The following is a 19202-nucleotide window of genomic DNA, read 5'->3' on the forward strand; positions in this document are numbered from 1 at the left end:
TTGTGTAAATCATTTGTTCTAGTTCATTAGTCATTGTGACTCGTTGCGTGAACCATTTGTTCTTGTTCATTAGTCCTTGTGACTCGTTGTGTGAACCATTTGTCCTTGTTCATTAGTCATTGTGACTCCTTTTGTGAATCATTTGTTCTAGTTCATTTGTCATTGTGACTCGTTGTGAAAATCATTTGTTCTTGTTAATTAGTGCTTGTGACTCGTTGTAAACCATTTGTCTTTGTTCATTAGTCCTTGTGACTCGTTGTGTGAATCATTGTCCTTGTTAATTAGTCCTTCTGACTCGTTGTGTAAATCATTTGTTCTAGTTCATTAGTCCTTGTGACTCGTTGTGTGAACCATTTGTTCTTGTTCATTAGTCCTTGTGACTCGTTGTGCGAACCATTTGTTCTTGTTCATTAGTCCTTGTGACTCGTTGTGTGAACCATTTGTTCTTGTTCATCAATCCTTGTGACTCGTTGTGTGAATCATTTGTCCTTGTTCATTAGTCCTTGTGACTCGTTGTGTGAACCATTTGTCCTTGTTCATTAGTCATTGTGACTCCTTGTGTGAATCATTTGTTCTAGTTCATTTGTTATTGTGACTCGTTGTGAAAATCATTTGTCCTTGTTAATTAGTGCTTGTGACTCGTTGTAAACCATTTGTATTTGTTCATTAGTCCTTGTGACTCGTTGTGTGAATCATTTGTCCTTGTTAATTAGTCCTTCTGACTCGTTGTGTAAATCATTTGTTCTAGTTCATTAGTCGTTGTGACTCGTTGCGTGAACCATTTGTTCTTGTTCATTAGTCCTTGTGACTCGTTGTGTGAACCATTTGTTCTTGTTCATTAGTCATTGTGACTCCTTGTGTGAATCATTTGTTCTAGTTCATTTGTCATTGTGACTCGTTGTGTAAATCATTTGTCCTTGTTACATAGTCCTTGTGACTCGTTGTAAACCATTTGTCCTTGTTCATTAGTCCTTGTGACTCGTTGTGTGAATCATTTGTCCTTGTTAATTAGTCCTTCCGCTCATTTTGTAATTCATTTGTTCTAGTTCATTAGTCCTTGTGACTCATTGTGTGAATCATTTGTCCTTGTTAATTAGTCCTTCTGACTCGTTGTGTAAATCATTTGTTCTAGTTCATTAGTCCTTGTGACTCGTTGTGTGAACCATTTGTTCTTGTTCATTAGTCTTTGTGACTCGTTGTGTGAACCATTTGTTCTTGTTCATTAGTCCTTGTTACTCATTGTGTGAATCATTTCTCCTTGTTCATTAAGTCCTTGTGACTCGTTGTGTGAACCATTTGTCCTTGTTCATTAGTCAATGTGACTCCTTGTGTGAATCATTTGTTCTAGTTCATTAGTCATTGTGACTCGTTTTGTGAATCATTTGTCCTAGTTCATTATTCATTATGACTCGTTATGTAAATCATTTGACCTTGTTAATTAGTCCTTGTGAATCCTTGTGTAAACCATTTGTCCTTGTTTATTAGTCATTGTGACTCGTTGTGTAAATCATTTGTTCTAGTTCATTAGTCCTTGTGACTCGTTGTGTGAACCATTTGTTCTTGTTCATTAGTCCTTGTGACTCGTTGTGTGAACCATTTGTTCTTGTTCATTAGTCCTTGTGACTCGTTGTGTGAATCATTTGTCCTTGTTCATTAGTCCTTGTGACTCGTTGTGTGAACCATTTGTCCTTGTTCATTAGTAATTGTGACTCCTTGTGTGAATCATTTGTTCTAGTTCATTTGTCATTGTCACTCGTTGTGTAAATCATTTGTCCTTGTTAATTAGTCCTTGTGACTCGTTGTAAACCATTTGTCTTTGTTCATTAGACCTTGTGACTCGTTGTGTGAATCATTTGTCCTTGTTAATTAGTCCTTCTGACTCGTTGTGTAAATCATTTGTGCTAGTTCATTAGTCCTTGTGACTCGTTGTGTGAACCATTTGTTCTAGTTCATTAGTCCTTGTGACTCGTTGTGTGAACCATTTGTTCTTGTTCATTAGTCCTTGTGACTCGTTGTGTGAACCATTTGTTCTAGTTCATTAGTCCTTGTGACTCGTTGTGTGAACCATTTGTTCTTGTTCATTAGTCCTTGTGACTCGTTGTGTGAACCATTTGTTCTTGTTTATTAGTCTTTGTGACTCGTTGTGTGAACCATTTGTTCTTGTTCATTAGTCCTTGTGACTCATTGTGTGAATCATTTCTCCTTGTTCATTAGTCCTTGTGACTCGTTGTGTGAACCATTTGTCCTTGTTCATTAGTCAATGTGACTCCTTGTGTGAATCATTTGTTCTAGTTCATTAGTCATTGTGACTCGTTTTGTGAATCATTTGTCCTAGTTTATTTTTCATTATGACTCGTTATGTAAATCATTTGACCTTGTTAATTAGTCCTTGTGACCCCTTGTGTAAACCATTTGTCCTTGTTTATAAGTCATTGTGACTCGTTGTGTAAATCACTTGTTCTAGTTCATTAGTCCTTGTGACTCGTTGTGTGAACCATTTGTTCGTGTTCATTAGTCCTTGTGACTCGTTGTGTGAACCATTTGTTCTTCTTCATTAGTCCTTGTGACTCGTTGTGTGAATCATTTGTCCTTGTTCATTAGTCCTTGTGACTCGTTGTGTGAACCATTTGTCCTTGTTCATTAGTCATTGTGACTCCTTGTGTGAATCATTTGTTCTAGTTCATTTGTCATTGTGACTCGTTGTGAAAATCATTTGTCCTTGTGACTCGTTGTAAACCATTTGTCTTTGTTCATTAGTCCTTGTGACTCGTTGTGTGAATCATTTGTCCTTTTTAATTAGTCCTTCTGACTCGTTGTGTAAATCATTTGTTCTAGTTCATTAGTCCTTGTGACTCGTTGTGTGAATCATTTGTCTTTGTTCATTAGTCTTTGTGACTCGTTGTGTGAACCATTTGTTCTTGTTCATTAGTCCTTGTGACTCATTGGGTGAATCACTTCTCCTTGTTCATTAGTCCTTGTGACTCGTTGTATGAACCATTTGTCCTTGTTCATTAGTCAATGTGACTCCTTGTGTAAATCATTTGTTCTAGTTCATTAGTCATTGTGACTCGTTTTGTGAATCATTTGTCCTAGTTCATTATTCATTATGACTCGTTATGTAAATCATATGACCTTGTTAATTAGTCCTTGTGAATCCTTGTGTAAACCATTTGTCCTTGTTTATTAGTCATTGTGACTCGTTGTGTAAATCATTTGTTCTAGTTCATTAGTCCTTGTGACTCGTTGTGTGAACCATTTGTTCTTGTTCATTAGTCCTTGTGACTCGTTGTGTGAACCATTTGTTCTTGTTCATTAGTCCTTGTGACTCGTTGTGTGAATCATTTGTCCTTGTTCATTAGTCCTTGTGACTCGTTGTGTGAACCATTTGTCCTTGTTCATTAGTAATTGTGACTCCTTGTGTGAATCATTTGTTCTAGTTCATTTGTCATTGTCACTCGTTGTGTAAATCATTTGTCCTTGTTAATTAGTCCTTGTGACTCGTTGTAAACCATTTGTCTTTGTTCATTAGTCCTTGTGACTCGTTGTGTGAATCATTTGTCCTTGTTAATTAGTCCTTCTGACTCGTTGTGTAAATCATTTGTGCTAGTTCATTAGTCCTTGTGACTCGTTGTGTGAACCATTTGTTCTAGTTCATTAGTCCTTGTGACTCGTTGTGTGAACCATTTGTTCTTGTTCATTAGTCCTTGTGACTCGTTGTGTGAACCATTTGTTCTAGTTCATTAGTCCTTGTGACTCGTTGTGTGAACCATTTGTTCTTGTTCATTAGTCCTTGTGACTCGTTGTGTGAACCATTTGTTCTTGTTTATTAGTCTTTGTGACTCGTTGTGTGAACCATTTGTTCTTGTTCATTAGTCCTTGTGACTCATTGTGTGAATCATTTCTCCTTGTTCATTAGTCCTTTTGACTCGTTGTGTGAACCATTTGTCCTTGTTCATTAGTCAATGTGACTCCTTGTGTGAATCATTTGTTCTAGTTCATTAGTCATTGTGACTCGTTTTGTGAATCATTTGTCCTAGTTTATTTTTCATTATGACTCGTTATGTCAATCATTTGACCTTGTTAATTAGTCCTTGTGACCCCTTGTGTAAACCATTTGTCCTTGTTTATAAGTCATTGTGACTCGTTGTGTAAATCACTTGTTCTAGTTCATTAGTCCTTGTGACTCGTTGTGTGAACCATTTGTTCGTGTTCATTAGTCCTTGTGACTCGTTGTGTGAACCATTTGTTCTTGTTCATTAGTCCTTGTGACTCGTTGTGTGAACCATTTGTCCTTGTTCATTAGTAATTGTGACTCCTTGTGTGAATCATTTGTTCTAGTTCATTTGTCATTGTCACTCGTTGTGTAAATCATTTGTCCTTGTTAATTAGTCCTTGTGACTCGTTGTAAACCATTTGTCTTTGTTCATTAGACCTTGTGACTCGTTGTGTGAATCATTTGTCCTTGTTAATTAGTCCTTCTGACTCGTTGTGTAAATCATTTGTGCTAGTTCATTAGTCCTTGTGACTCGTTGTGTGAACCATTTGTTCTAGTTCATTAGTCCTTGTGACTCGTTGTGTGAACCATTTGTTCTTGTTCATTAGTCCTTGTGACTCGTTGTGTGAACCATTTGTTCTAGTTCATTAGTCCTTGTGACTCGTTGTGTGAACCATTTGTTCTTGTTCATTAGTCCTTGTGACTCGTTGTGTGAACCATTTGTTCTTGTTTATTAGTCTTTGTGACTCGTTGTGTGAACCATTTGTTCTTGTTCATTAGTCCTTGTGACTCATTGTGTGAATCATTTCTCCTTGTTCATTAGTCCTTGTGACTCGTTGTGTGAACCATTTGTCCTTGTTCATTAGTCAATGTGACTCCTTGTGTGAATCATTTGTTCTAGTTCATTAGTCATTGTGACTCGTTTTGTGAATCATTTGTCCTAGTTTATTTTTCATTATGACTCGTTATGTAAATCATTTGACCTTGTTAATTAGTCCTTGTGACCCCTTGTGTAAACCATTTGTCCTTGTTTATAAGTCATTGTGACTCGTTGTGTAAATCACTTGTTCTAGTTCATTAGTCCTTGTGACTCGTTGTGTGAACCATTTGTTCGTGTTCATTAGTCCTTGTGACTCGTTGTGTGAACCATTTGTTCTTCTTCATTAGTCCTTGTGACTCGTTGTGTGAATCATTTGTCCTTGTTCATTAGTCCTTGTGACTCGTTGTGTGAACCATTTGTCCTTGTTCATTAGTCATTGTGACTCCTTGTGTGAATCATTTGTTCTAGTTCATTTGTCCTTGTGACTCGTTGTGTAAATCATTTGTCCTTGTGACTCGTTGTAAACCATTTGTCTTTGTTCATTAGTCCTTGTGACTCGTTGTGTGAATCATTTGTCCTTGTTAATTAGTCCTTCTGACTCGTTGTGTAAATCATTTGTTCTAGTTCATTAGTCCTTGTGACTCGTTGTGTGAATCATTTGTCTTTGTTCATTAGTCTTTGTGACTCGTTGTGTGAACCATTTGTTCTTGTTCATTAGTCCTTGTGACTCATTGGGTGAATCACTTCTCCTTGTTCATTAGTCCTTGTGACTCGTTGTATGAACCATTTGTCCTTGTTCATTAGTCAATGTGACTCCTTGTGTAAATCATTTGTTCTAGTTCATTAGTCATTGTGACTCGTTTTGTGAATCATTTGTCCTAGTTCATTATTCATTATGACTCGTTATGTAAATCATATGACCTTGTTAATTAGTCCTTGTGAATCCTTGTGTAAACCATTTGTCCTTGTTTATTAGTCATTGTGACTCGTTGTGTAAATCATTTGTTCTAGTTCATTAGTCCTTGTGACTCGTTGTGTGAACCATTTGTTCTTGTTCATTAGTCCTTGTGACTCGTTGTGTGAACCATTTGTTCTTGTTCATTAGTCCTTGTGACTCGTTGTGTGAATCATTTGTCCTTGTTCATTAGTCCTTGTGACTCGTTGTGTGAACCATTTGTCCTTGTTCATTAGTAATTGTGACTCCTTGTGTGAATCATTTGTTCTAGTTCATTTGTCATTGTCACTCGTTGTGTAAATCATTTGTCCTTGTTAATTAGTCCTTGTGACTCGTTGTAAACCATTTGTCTTTGTTCATTAGTCCTTGTGACTCGTTGTGTGAATCATTTGTCCTTGTTAATTAGTCCTTCTGACTCGTTGTGTAAATCATTTGTGCTAGTTCATTAGTCCTTGTGACTCGTTGTGTGAACCATTTGTTCTAGTTCATTAGTCCTTGTGACTCGTTGTGTGAACCATTTGTTCTTGTTCATTAGTCCTTGTGACTCGTTGTGTGAACCATTTGTTCTAGTTCATTAGTCCTTGTGACTCGTTGTGTGAACCATTTGTTCTTGTTCATTAGTCCTTGTGACTCGTTGTGTGAACCATTTGTTCTTGTTTATTAGTCTTTGTGACTCGTTGTGTGAACCATTTGTTCTTATTCATTAGTCCTTGTGACTCATTGTGTGAATCATTTCTCCTTGTTCATTAGTCCTTTTGACTCGTTGTGTGAACCATTTGTCCTTGTTCATTAGTCAATGTGACTCCTTGTGTGAATCATTTGTTCTAGTTCATTAGTCATTGTGACTCGTTTTGTGAATCATTTGTCCTAGTTTATTTTTCATTATGACTCATTATGTCAATCATTTGACCTTGTTAATTAGTCCTTGTGACCCCTTGTGTAAACCATTTGTCCTTGTTTATAAGTCATTGTCACTCGTTGTGTAAATCACTTGTTCTAGTTCATTAGTCCTTGTGACTCGTTGTGTGAACCATTTGTTCGTGTTCATTAGTCCTTGTGACTCGTTGTGTGAACCATTTGTTCTTGTTCATTAGTCCTTGTGACTCGTTGTGTGAATCATTTGTCCTTGTTCATTAGTCCTTGTGACTCGTTGTGTGAACCATTTGTCCTTGTTCATTAGTCATTGTGACTCCTTGTGTGAATCATTTGTTCTAGTTCATTTGTCATTGTGACTCGTTGTGAAAATCATTTGTCCTTGTGACTCGTTGTAAACCATTTGTCTTTGTTCATTAGTCCTTGTGACTCGTTGTGTGAATCATTTGTCCTTTTTAATTAGTCCTTCTGACTCGTTGTGTAAATCATTTGTTCTAGTTCATTAGTCCTTGTGACTCGTTGTGTGAATCATTTGTCTTTGTTCATTAGTCTTTGTGACTCGTTGTGTGAACCATTTGTTCTTGTTCATTAGTCCTTGTGACTCATTGGGTGAATCACTTCTCCTTGTTCATTAGTCCTTGTGACTCGTTGTATGAACCATTTGTCCTTGTTCATTAGTCAATGTGATTCCTTGTGTAAATCATTTGTTCTAGTTCATTAGTCATTGTGACTCGTTTTGTGAATCATTTGTCCTAGTTCATTATTCATTATGACTCGTTATGTAAATCATATGACCTTGTTAATTAGTCCTTGTGACTCATTGTGTGAACCATTTGTCCTTGTTTATTAGTCATTGTGACTCGTTGTGTACATCATTTGTTCTAGTTCATTAGTCCTTGTGACTCATTGTGTGAACCATTTGTCCTTGTTAATTAGTCCTTCTGCCTCGTTGTGTAATTCATTTGTTCTAGTTCATTAGTCCTTGTGACTCGTTGTGTGAACCATTTTTTCTTGTTCATTAGTCATTGTGACTCGTTGTGTGAACCATTTGTTCTTGTTCATTAGTCCTTGTGACTCGTTGTGTGAATCATTTGTCCTTGTTCATTAGTCCTTGTGACTCGTTGTGTGAACCACTTGTCTTTGTTCATTAGTCATTGTGACTCCTTGTGTGAATTATTTGTTCTAGTTCATTTGTCATTGTGACTCATTGTGTAAATCATTTGTCCTTCTTAATTAGTCCTTCCATTCGTTCTCTAATTCATTTGTTCTAGTTCATTAGTCCTTGTGACTCGTTGTGTGAACCATTTGTTCTTTTTTATTAGTCTTTGTGACTCGTTGTGTGAACCATTTGTTCTTGTTCATTAGTCCTTGTTACTCATTGTGTGAATCATTTCTCCTTGTTCATTAAGTCCTTGTGACTCCTTGTGTGAACCATTTGTCCTTGTTTATTAGTCATTCTGACTCGTTGTGTAAATCATTTGTTCTAGTTCATTAGTCCTTGTGACTCGTTGTGTGAACCATTTGTTCTTGTTCATTAGTCCTTGTGACTAGTTGTGTAAACCATTTGTTCTTGTTCATTAGTCCTTGTGACTCGTTGTGTGAATCATTTGTTCTTGTTTATTAGTCCTTGTGACTCGTTGTGTGAATCATTTGTCCTTGTTCATTAGTCCTTGTGACTCGTTGTGTGAACCATTTGTCCTTGTTCATTAGTCATTGTGACTCCTTGTGTGAATCATTTGTTCTAGTTCATTTATCATTGTGACTCGTTGTGAAAATCATTTGTCCTTTTTAATTAGTCCTTGTGACTCGTTGTAAACCATTTGTCTTTGTTCATTAGTCCTTGTGACTCGTTATGTGATTCATTTGTTCTGGTTCATTAGTCCTTGTGACTCATTGTGTGAATCATTTCTCCTTGTTCATTAGTCCTTGTGACTCGTTGTGTGAACCATTTGTCCTTGTTCATTAGTCAATGTAACTCCTTGTGTGAATCATTTGTTCTAGTTCATTAGTCATTGCGACTCGTTTTGTGAATCATTTGTCCTAGTTCATTATTCATTATGACTCGTTATGTAAATCATTTGACCTTGTTAATTAGTCCTTGTGACTCATTGTGTGAACCATTTGTCCTTGTTTATTAGTCATTGTGACTCGTTGTGTACATCATTTGTTCTAGTTCATTAGTCCTTGTGACTCGTTGTGTGAACCATTTGTTCTTGTTCATTAGTCCTTGTGACTCGTTGTGTAAATCATTTGTCCTTGTAAATTAGTCCTTGTGACTCGTTGTAAACCATTTGTCTTTGTTCATTAGTCCTTGTGACTCGTTGTGTGAATCATTTGTCCTTGTTAATTAGTCCTTCTGACTCGTTGTGTAAATCATTTGTTCTAGTTCATTAGTCCTTGTGACTCGTTGTGTGAACCATTTGTTCTTGTTCATTAGTCCTTCTGACTCGTTGTGTGAACCATTTGTTCTTATTCATTAGTCATTGTGACTCCTTGTGTGAATCATTTGTTCTAGTTCATTTGTCATTGTGACTCGTTGTGTAAATCATTTGTCCTTGTTACATAGTCCTTGTGACTCGTTGTAAACCATTTGTCCTTGTTCATTAGTCCTTGTGACTCGTTGTGTGAATCATTTCTCCTTGTTAATTAGTCCTTCTGCCTCATTGTGTAATTCATTTGTTCTAGTTCATTAGTCCTTGTGCCTCATTGTGTGAATCATTTGTCCTTGTTAATTAGTCCTTCTGACTCGTTGTGTAAATCATTTGTTCTAGTTCATTAGTCCTTGTGACTCATTGTGTAAACCATTTGTTCTTGTTCATTAGTCCTTGTGACTCGTTGTGTGAATCATTTGTCCTTGTTCATTAGTCCTTGTGACTCGTTGTGTGAACCATTTGTCCTTGTTCATTAGTAATTGTGACTCCTTGTGTGAATCATTTGTTCTAGTTCATTTGTCATTGTCACTCGTTGTGTAAATCATTTGTCCTTGTTAATTAGTCCTTGTGACTCGTTGTAAACCATTTGTCTTTGTTCATTAGACCTTGTGACTCGTTGTGTGAATCATTTGTCCTTGTTAATTAGTCCTTCTGACTCGTTGTGTAAATCATTTGTGCTAGTTCATTAGTCCTTGTGACTCGTTGTGTGAACCATTTGTTCTAGTTCATTAGTCCTTGTGACTCGTTGTGTGAACCATTTGTTCTTGTTCATTAGTCCTTGTGACTCGTTGTGTGAACCATTTGTTCTAGTTCATTAGTCCTTGTGACTCGTTGTGTGAACCATTTGTTCTTGTTCATTAGTCCTTGTGACTCGTTGTGTGAACCATTTGTTCTTGTTTATTAGTCTTTGTGACTCGTTGTGTGAACCATTTGTTCTTGTTCATTAGTCCTTGTGACTCATTGTGTGAATCATTTCTCCTTGTTCATTAGTCCTTGTGACTCGTTGTGTGAACCATTTGTCCTTGTTCATTAGTCAATGTGACTCCTTGTGTGAATCATTTGTTCTAGTTCATTAGTCATTGTGACTCGTTTTGTGAATCATTTGTCCTAGTTTATTTTTCATTATGACTCGTTATGTAAATCATTTGACCTTGTTAATTAGTCCTTGTGACCCCTTGTGTAAACCATTTGTCCTTGTTTATAAGTCATTGTGACTCGTTGTGTAAATCACTTGTTCTAGTTCATTAGTCCTTGTGACTCGTTGTGTGAACCATTTGTTCGTGTTCATTAGTCCTTGTGACTCGTTGTGTGAACCATTTGTTCTTCTTCATTAGTCCTTGTGACTCGTTGTGTGAATCATTTGTCCTTGTTCATTAGTCCTTGTGACTCGTTGTGTGAACCATTTGTCCTTGTTCATTAGTCATTGTGACTCCTTGTGTGAATCATTTGTTCTAGTTCATTTGTCATTGTGACTCGTTGTGAAAATCATTTGTCCTTGTGACTCGTTGTAAACCATTTGTCTTTGTTCATTAGTCCTTGTGACTCGTTGTGTGAATCATTTGTCCTTTTTAATTAGTCCTTCTGACTCGTTGTGTAAATCATTTGTTCTAGTTCATTAGTCCTTGTGACTCGTTGTGTGAATCATTTGTCTTTGTTCATTAGTCTTTGTGACTCGTTGTGTGAACCATTTGTTCTTGTTCATTAGTCCTTGTGACTCATTGGGTGAATCACTTCTCCTTGTTCATTAGTCCTTGTGACTCGTTGTATGAACCATTTGTCCTTGTTCATTAGTCAATGTGACTCCTTGTGTAAATCATTTGTTCTAGTTCATTAGTCATTGTGACTCGTTTTGTGAATCATTTGTCCTAGTTCATTATTCATTATGACTCGTTATGTAAATCATATGACCTTGTTAATTAGTCCTTGTGAATCCTTGTGTAAACCATTTGTCCTTGTTTATTAGTCATTGTGACTCGTTGTGTAAATCATTTGTTCTAGTTCATTAGTCCTTGTGACTCGTTGTGTGAACCATTTGTTCTTGTTCATTAGTCCTTGTGACTCGTTGTGTGAACCATTTGTTCTTGTTCATTAGTCCTTGTGACTCGTTGTGTGAATCATTTGTCCTTGTTCATTAGTCCTTGTGACTCGTTGTGTGAACCATTTGTCCTTGTTCATTAGTAATTGTGACTCCTTGTGTGAATCATTTGTTCTAGTTCATTTGTCATTGTCACTCGTTGTGTAAATCATTTGTCCTTGTTAATTAGTCCTTGTGACTCGTTGTAAACCATTTGTCTTTGTTCATTAGTCCTTGTGACTCGTTGTGTGAATCATTTGTCCTTGTTAATTAGTCCTTCTGACTCGTTGTGTAAATCATTTGTGCTAGTTCATTAGTCCTTGTGACTCGTTGTGTGAACCATTTGTTCTAGTTCATTAGTCCTTGTGACTCGTTGTGTGAACCATTTGTTCTTGTTCATTAGTCCTTGTGACTCGTTGTGTGAACCATTTGTTCTAGTTCATTAGTCCTTGTGACTCGTTGTGTGAACCATTTGTTCTTGTTCATTAGTCCTTGTGACTCGTTGTGTGAACCATTTGTTCTTGTTTATTAGTCTTTGTGACTCGTTGTGTGAACCATTTGTTCTTGTTCATTAGTCCTTGTGACTCATTGTGTGAATCATTTCTCCTTGTTCATTAGTCCTTTTGACTCGTTGTGTGAACCATTTGTCCTTGTTCATTAGTCAATGTGACTCCTTGTGTGAATCATTTGTTCTAGTTCATTAGTCATTGTGACTCGTTTTGTGAATCATTTGTCCTAGTTTATTTTTCATTATGACTCGTTATGTCAATCATTTGACCTTGTTAATTAGTCCTTGTGACCCCTTGTGTAAACCATTTGTCCTTGTTTATAAGTCATTGTGACTCGTTGTGTAAATCACTTGTTCTAGTTCATTAGTCCTTGTGACTCGTTGTGTGAACCATTTGTTCGTGTTCATTAGTCCTTGTGACTCGTTGTGTGAACCATTTGTTCTTGTTCATTAGTCCTTGTGACTCGTTGTGTGAATCATTTGTCCTTGTTCATTAGTCCTTGTGACTCGTTGTGTGAACCATTTGTCCTTGTTCATTAGTCATTGTGACTCCTTGTGTGAATCATTTGTTCTAGTTCATTTGTCATTGTGACTCGTTGTGAAAATCATTTGTCCTTGTGACTCGTTGTAAACCATTTGTCTTTGTTCATTAGTCCTTGTGACTCGTTGTGTGAATCATTTGTCCTTTTTAATTAGTCCTTCCCGACTCGTTGTGTAAATCATTTGTTCTAGTTCATTAGTCCTTGTGACTCGTTGTGTGAATCATTTGTCTTTGTTCATTAGTCTTTGTGACTCGTTGTGTGAACCATTTGTTCTTGTTCATTAGTCCTTGTGACTCATTGGGTGAATCACTTCTCCTTGTTCATTAGTCCTTGTGACTCGTTGTATGAACCATTTGTCCTTGTTCATTAGTCAATGTGATTCCTTGTGTAAATCATTTGTTCTAGTTCATTAGTCATTGTGACTCGTTTTGTGAATCATTTGTCCTAGTTCATTATTCATTATGACTCGTTATGTAAATCATATGACCTTGTTAATTAGTCCTTGTGACTCATTGTGTGAACCATTTGTCCTTGTTTATTAGTCATTGTGACTCGTTGTGTACATCATTTGTTCTAGTTCATTAGTCCTTGTGACTCATTGTGTGAACCATTTGTCCTTGTTAATTAGTCCTTCTGCCTCGTTGTGTAATTCATTTGTTCTAGTTCATTAGTCCTTGTGACTCGTTGTGTGAACCATTTTTTCTTGTTCATTAGTCATTGTGACTCGTTGTGTGAACCATTTGTTCTTGTTCATTAGTCCTTGTGACTCGTTGTGTGAATCATTTGTCCTTGTTCATTAGTCCTTGTGACTCGTTGTGTGAACCACTTGTCTTTGTTCATTAGTCATTGTGACTCCTTGTGTGAATTATTTGTTCTAGTTCATTTGTCATTGTGACTCATTGTGTAAATCATTTGTCCTTCTTAATTAGTCCTTCTGCCTCGTTCTCTAATTCATTTGTTCTAGTTCATTAGTCCTTGTGACTCGTTGTGTGAACCATTTGTTCTTTTTTATTAGTCTTTGTGACTCGTTGTGTGAACCATTTGTTCTTGTTCATTAGTCCTTGTTACTCATTGTGTGAATCATTTCTCCTTGTTCATTAAGTCCTTGTGACTCCTTGTGTGAACCATTTGTCCTTGTTTATTAGTCATTCTGACTCGTTGTGTAAATCATTTGTTCTAGTTCATTAGTCCTTGTGACTCGTTGTGTGAACCATTTGTTCTTGTTCATTAGTCCTTGTGACTAGTAGTGTAAACCATTTGTTCTTGTTCATTAGTCCTTGTGACTCGTTGTGTGAATCATTTGTTCTTGTTTATTAGTCCTTGTGACTCGTTGTGTGAATCATTTGTCCTTGTTCATTAGTCCTTGTGACTCGTTGTGTGAACCATTTGTCCTTGTTCATTAGTCATTGTGACTCCTTGTGTGAATCATTTGTTCTAGTTCATTTATCATTGTGACTCGTTGTGAAAATCATTTGTCCTTTTTAATTAGTCCTTGTGACTCGTTGTAAACCATTTGTCTTTGTTCATTAGTCCTTGTGACTCGTTATGTGATTCATTTGTTCTGGTTCATTAGTCCTTGTGACTCATTGTGTGAATCATTTCTCCTTGTTCATTAGTCCTTGTGACTCGTTGTGTGAACCATTTGTCCTTGTTCATTAGTCAATGTAACTCCTTGTGTGAATCATTTGTTCTAGTTCATTAGTCATTGCGACTCGTTTTGTGAATCATTTGTCCTAGTTCATTATTCATTATGACTCGTTATGTAAATCATTTGACCTTGTTAATTAGTCCTTGTGACTCATTGTGTGAACCATTTGTCCTTGTTTATTAGTCATTGTGACTCGTTGTGTACATCATTTGTTCTAGTTCATTAGTCCTTGTGACTCGTTGTGTGAACCATTTGTTCTTGTTCATTAGTCCTTGTGACTCGTTGTGTAAATCATTTGTCCTTGTAAATTAGTCCTTGTGACTCGTTGTAAACCATTTGTCTTTGTTCATTAGTCCTTGTGACTCGTTGTGTGAATCATTTGTCCTTGTTAATTAGTCCTTTCGACTCGTTGTGTAAATCATTTGTTCTAGTTCATTAGTCCTTGTGACTCGTTGTGTGAACCATTTGTTCTTGTTCATTAGTCCTTCTGACTCGTTGTGTGAACCATTTGTTCTTATTCATTAGTCATTGTGACTCCTTGTGTGAATCATTTGTTCTAGTTCATTTGTCATTGTGACTCGTTGTGTAAATCATTTGTCCTTGTTACATAGTCCTTGTGACTCGTTGTAAACCATTTGTCCTTGTTCATTAGTCCTTGTGACTCGTTGTGTGAATCATTTCTCCTTGTTAATTAGTCCTTCTGCCTCATTGTGTAATTCATTTGTTCTAGTTCATTAGTCCTTGTGCCTCATTGTGTGAATCATTTGTCCTTGTTAATTAGTCCTTCTGACTCGTTGTGTAAATCATTTGTTCTAGTTCATTAGTCCTTGTGACTCATTGTGTAAACCATTTGTTCTTGTTCATTAGTCCTTGTGACTCGTTGTGTGAACCATTTGTCCTTGTTTATTAGTCATTGTGACTCGTTGTGTGAACCATTTGTCCTTGTTTATTAGTCCTTGTGACTCGTTGTGTGAACCATTTGTTCTTGTTCATTAGTCCTTGTGACTCGTTGTGTGAACCATTTGTTCTTGTTCATTAGTCCTTGTGACTCGTTGTGTGAATCATTTGTCTTTGTTCATTAGTCCTTGTGACTCGTTGTGTGAACCATTTGTCCTTGTTCATTAGTCATTGTGACTCCTTGTGTTAATCATTTGTTCTAGTTCATTTGTCATTGTGACTCGTTGTGTAAATCATTTGTCCTTGTTACATAGTCCTTGTGACTCGTTGTAAGCCATTTGTCCTTGTTCATTAGTCTTTGTGACTCGTTGTGTGAATCATTTGTCCTTGTTAATTAGTCCTTCTGCCTCGTTGTGTAATTCATTTGTTCTAGTTCATTAGTCCTTGTGACTCGTTGTGTGAACCATTTTTTTCTTGTTCATTAGTCATTGTGACTCGTTGTGTGAACCATTTGTTCTTGTTCATTAGTCCTTGTGACTCGTTGTGTGAATCATTTGTCCTTGTTCATTAGTCCTTGGGACTCGTTGTGTGAACCATTTGTCTTTGTTCATTAGTCATTGTGACTCCTTGTGTGAATCATTTGTTCTAGTTCATTTATCATTGTGACTCGTTGTGTAAATCATTTGTCCTTGTTAATTAGTCCTTCTGCCTCGTTCTCTAATTCATTTTTTCTAGTTCATTAGTCCTTGTGACTCGTTGTGTGAACCATTTGTTCTTGTTTATTAGTCTTTGTGACTCGTTGTGTGAACCATTTGTTCTTGTTCATTAGTCCTTGTTACTCATTGTGTGAATCATTTCTCCTTGTAAATTAAGTCCTTGTGACTCGTTGTGTGAACCATTTGTCCTTGTTCATTAGTCAATGTGACTCCTTGTATGAATCATTTGTTCTAGTTCATTAGTCATTGTGACTCGTTTTGTGAATCATTTGTCCTAGTTCATTATTCATTATGACTCGTTATGTAAATCATTTGACCTTGTTAATTAGTCCTTGTGACTCCTTGTGTAAACCATTTGTCCTTGTTTATTAGTCATTGTGACTCGTTGTGTAAATCATTTGTTCTAGTTCATTAGTCCTTGTGACTCGTTGTGTGAACCATTTGTTCTTGTTCATTAGTCCTTGTGACTCGTTGTGTGAACCATTTGTTCTTGTTCATTAGTCCTTGTGACGCGTTGTGTGAATCATTTGTCCTTGTTCATTAGTCCTTGTGACTCGTTGTGTGAACCATTTGTCCTTGTTCATTAGTCATTGTGACTCCTTGTGTGAATCATTTGTTCTAGTTCATTTGTCATTGTCACTCGTTGTGTAAATCATTTGTCCTTGTTAATTAGTCCTTGTGACTCGTTATAAACCATTTGTCTTTGTTCATTAGTCCTTGTGACTCGTTGTGTGAATCATTTGTCCTTGTTAATTAGTCCTTCTGACTCGTTGTGTAAATCATTTGTTCTAGTTCATTAGTCCTTGTGACTCGTTGTGTGAACCATTTGTTCTTGTTTATTAGTCTTTGTGACTCGTTGTGTGAACCATTTGTTCTTGTTCATTAGTCCTTGTGACTCATTGTGTGAATCATTTCTCCTTGTTCATTAGTCCTTGTGACTCGTTGTGTGTACCATTTGTCCTTGTTCATTAGTCAATGTGACTCCTTGTGTGAATCATTTGTTCTAGTTTATTAGTCATTGTGACTCGTTTTGTCAATCATTTGTCCTAGTTTATTTTTCATTATGACTCGTTATGTAAATCATTTGACCTTGTTAATTAGTCCTTGTGACCCCTTATGTAAACCATTTGTCCTTGTTTATAAGTCATTGTGACTCGTTGTGTAAATCATTTGTTCTAGTTCATTAGTCCTTGTGACTCGTTGTGTGAACCATTTGTTCTTGTTCATTAGTCCTTGTGACTCGTTGTGTGAACCATTTGTTCTTGTTCATTAGTCCTTGTGACTCGTTGTGTGAATCATTTGTCCTTGTTCATTAGTCCTTGTGACTCGTTGTGTGAACCATTTGTTCTAGTTCATTTGTCATTGTGACTCGTTGTGAAAATCATTTGTCCTTGTTAATTATTCCTTGTGACTCGTTGTAAACCATTTGTCTTTGTTCATTAGTCCTTGTGACTCGTTGTGTGAATCATTTGTCCTTGTTAATTAGTCCTTCTGACTCGTTGTGTAAATCATTTGTTCTAGTTCATTAGTCCTTGTGACTCGTTGTGTGAACCATTTGTTCTTGTTTATTAGTCTTTGTGACTCGTTGTGTGAACCATTTGTTCTTGTTCATTAGTCCTTGTGACTCATTGTGTGAATCATTTCTCCTTGTTCATTAGTCCTTGTGACTCGTTGTGTGGACCATTTGTCCTTGTTCATTAGTCAATGTGACTCCTTGTGTGAATCATTTGTTCTAGTTCATTAGTCATTGTGACTCGTTTTGTGAATCATTTGTCCTAGTTTATTTTTCATTATGACTCGTTATGTAAATCATTTGTCCTAGTTTATTTTTCATTATGACTCGTTATGTAAATCATTTGACCTTGTTAATTAGTCCTTGTGACTCGTTGTGTGAACCATTTGTTCTTGTTCATTAGTCCTTGTGACTCGTTGTGTGAATCATTTGTCCTTGTTCATTAGTCCTTGTGACTCGTTGTGTGAACCATTTGTCCTTGTTCATTAGTCATTGTGACTCCTTGTGTGAATCATTTGTTCTAGTTCATTTGTCATTGTGACTCGTTGTGAAAATCATTTGTCCTTGTTAATTAGTCCTTGTGACTCGTTGTAAACCATTTGTCTTTGTTCATTAGTCCTTGTGACTCGTTGTGTGAATCATTTGTCCTTTTTAATTAGTCCTTCTGACTCGTTGTGTAAATCATTTGTTCTAGTTCATTAGTCCTTGTGACTCGTTGTGTGAATCATTTGTCTTTGTTCATTAGTCTTTGTGACTCGTTGTGTGAACCATTTGTTCTTGTTCATTAGTCCTTGTGACTCATTGGGTGAATCACTTCTCCTTGTTCATTAGTCCATGTGACTCGTTGTATGAACCATTTGTCCTTGTTCATTAGTCAATGTGACTCCTTGTGTAAATCATTTGTTCTAGTTCATTAGTCATTGTGACTCGTTTTGTGAATCATTTGTCCTAGTTCATTATTCATTATGACTCGTTATGTAAATCATATGACCTTGTTAATTAGTCCTTGTGACTCATTGTGTGAACCATTTGTCCTTGTTTATTAGTCATTGTGACTCGTTGTGTACATCATTTGTTCTAGTTCATTAGTCCTTGTGACTCATTGTGTGAACCATTTGTCCTTGTTAATTAGTCCTTCTGCCTCGTTGTGTAATTCATTTGTTCTAGTTCATTAGTCCTTGTGACTCGTTGTGTGAACCATTTTTTCTTGTTCATTAGTCATTGTGACTCGTTGTGTGAACCATTTGTTCTTGTTCATTAGTCCTTGTGACTCGTTGTGTGAATCATTTGTCCTTGTTCATTAGTCCTTGTGACTCGTTGTGTGAACCACTTGTCTTTGTTCATTAGTCATTGTGACTCCTTGTGTGAATTATTTGTTCTAGTTCATTTGTCATTGTGACTCATTGTGTAAATCATTTGTCCTTGTTAATTAGTCCTTCTGCCTCGTTCTCTAATTCATTTGTTCTAGTTCATTAGTCCTTGTGACTCGTTGTGTGAACCATTTGTTCTTTTTTATTAGTCTTTGTGACTCGTTGTGTGAACCATTTGTTCTTGTTCATTAGTCCTTGTTACTCATTGTGTGAATCATTTCTCCTTGTTCATTAAGTCCTTGTGACTCCTTGTGTGAACCATTTGTCCTTGTTTATTAGTCATTCTGACTCGTTGTGTAAATCATTTGTTCTAGTTCATTAGTCCTTGTGACTCGTTGTGTGAACCATTTGTTCTTGTTCATTAGTCCTTGTGACTAGTTGTGTAAACCATTTGTTCTTGTTCATTAGTCCTTGTGACTCGTTGTGTGAATCATTTGTTCTTGTTTATTAGTCCTTGTGACTCGTTGTGTGAATCATTTGTCCTTGTTCATTAGTCCTTGTGACTCGTTGTGTGAACCATTTGTCCTTGTTCATTAGTCATTGTGACTCCTTGTGTGAATCATTTGTTCTAGTTCATTTATCATTGTGACTCGTTGTGAAAATCATTTGTCCTTTTTAATTAGTCCTTGTGACTCGTTGTAAACCATTTGTCTTTGTTCATTAGTCCTGGTGACTCGTTGTGTGATTCATTTGTTCTGGTTCATTAGTCCTTGTGACTCATTGTGTGAATCATTTCTCCTTGTTCATTAGTCCTTGTGACTCGTTGTGTGAACCATTTGTCCTTGTTCATTAGTCAATGTAACTCCTTGTGTGAATCATTTGTTCTAGTTCATTAGTCATTGCGACTCGTTTTGTGAATC

Source organism: Silene latifolia, unplaced genomic scaffold (assembly GCF_048544455.1).
Source record: "Silene latifolia isolate original U9 population unplaced genomic scaffold, ASM4854445v1 scaffold_62:4597612-6569265, whole genome shotgun sequence".
NCBI lineage: Eukaryota > Viridiplantae > Streptophyta > Magnoliopsida > Caryophyllales > Caryophyllaceae > Silene > Silene latifolia.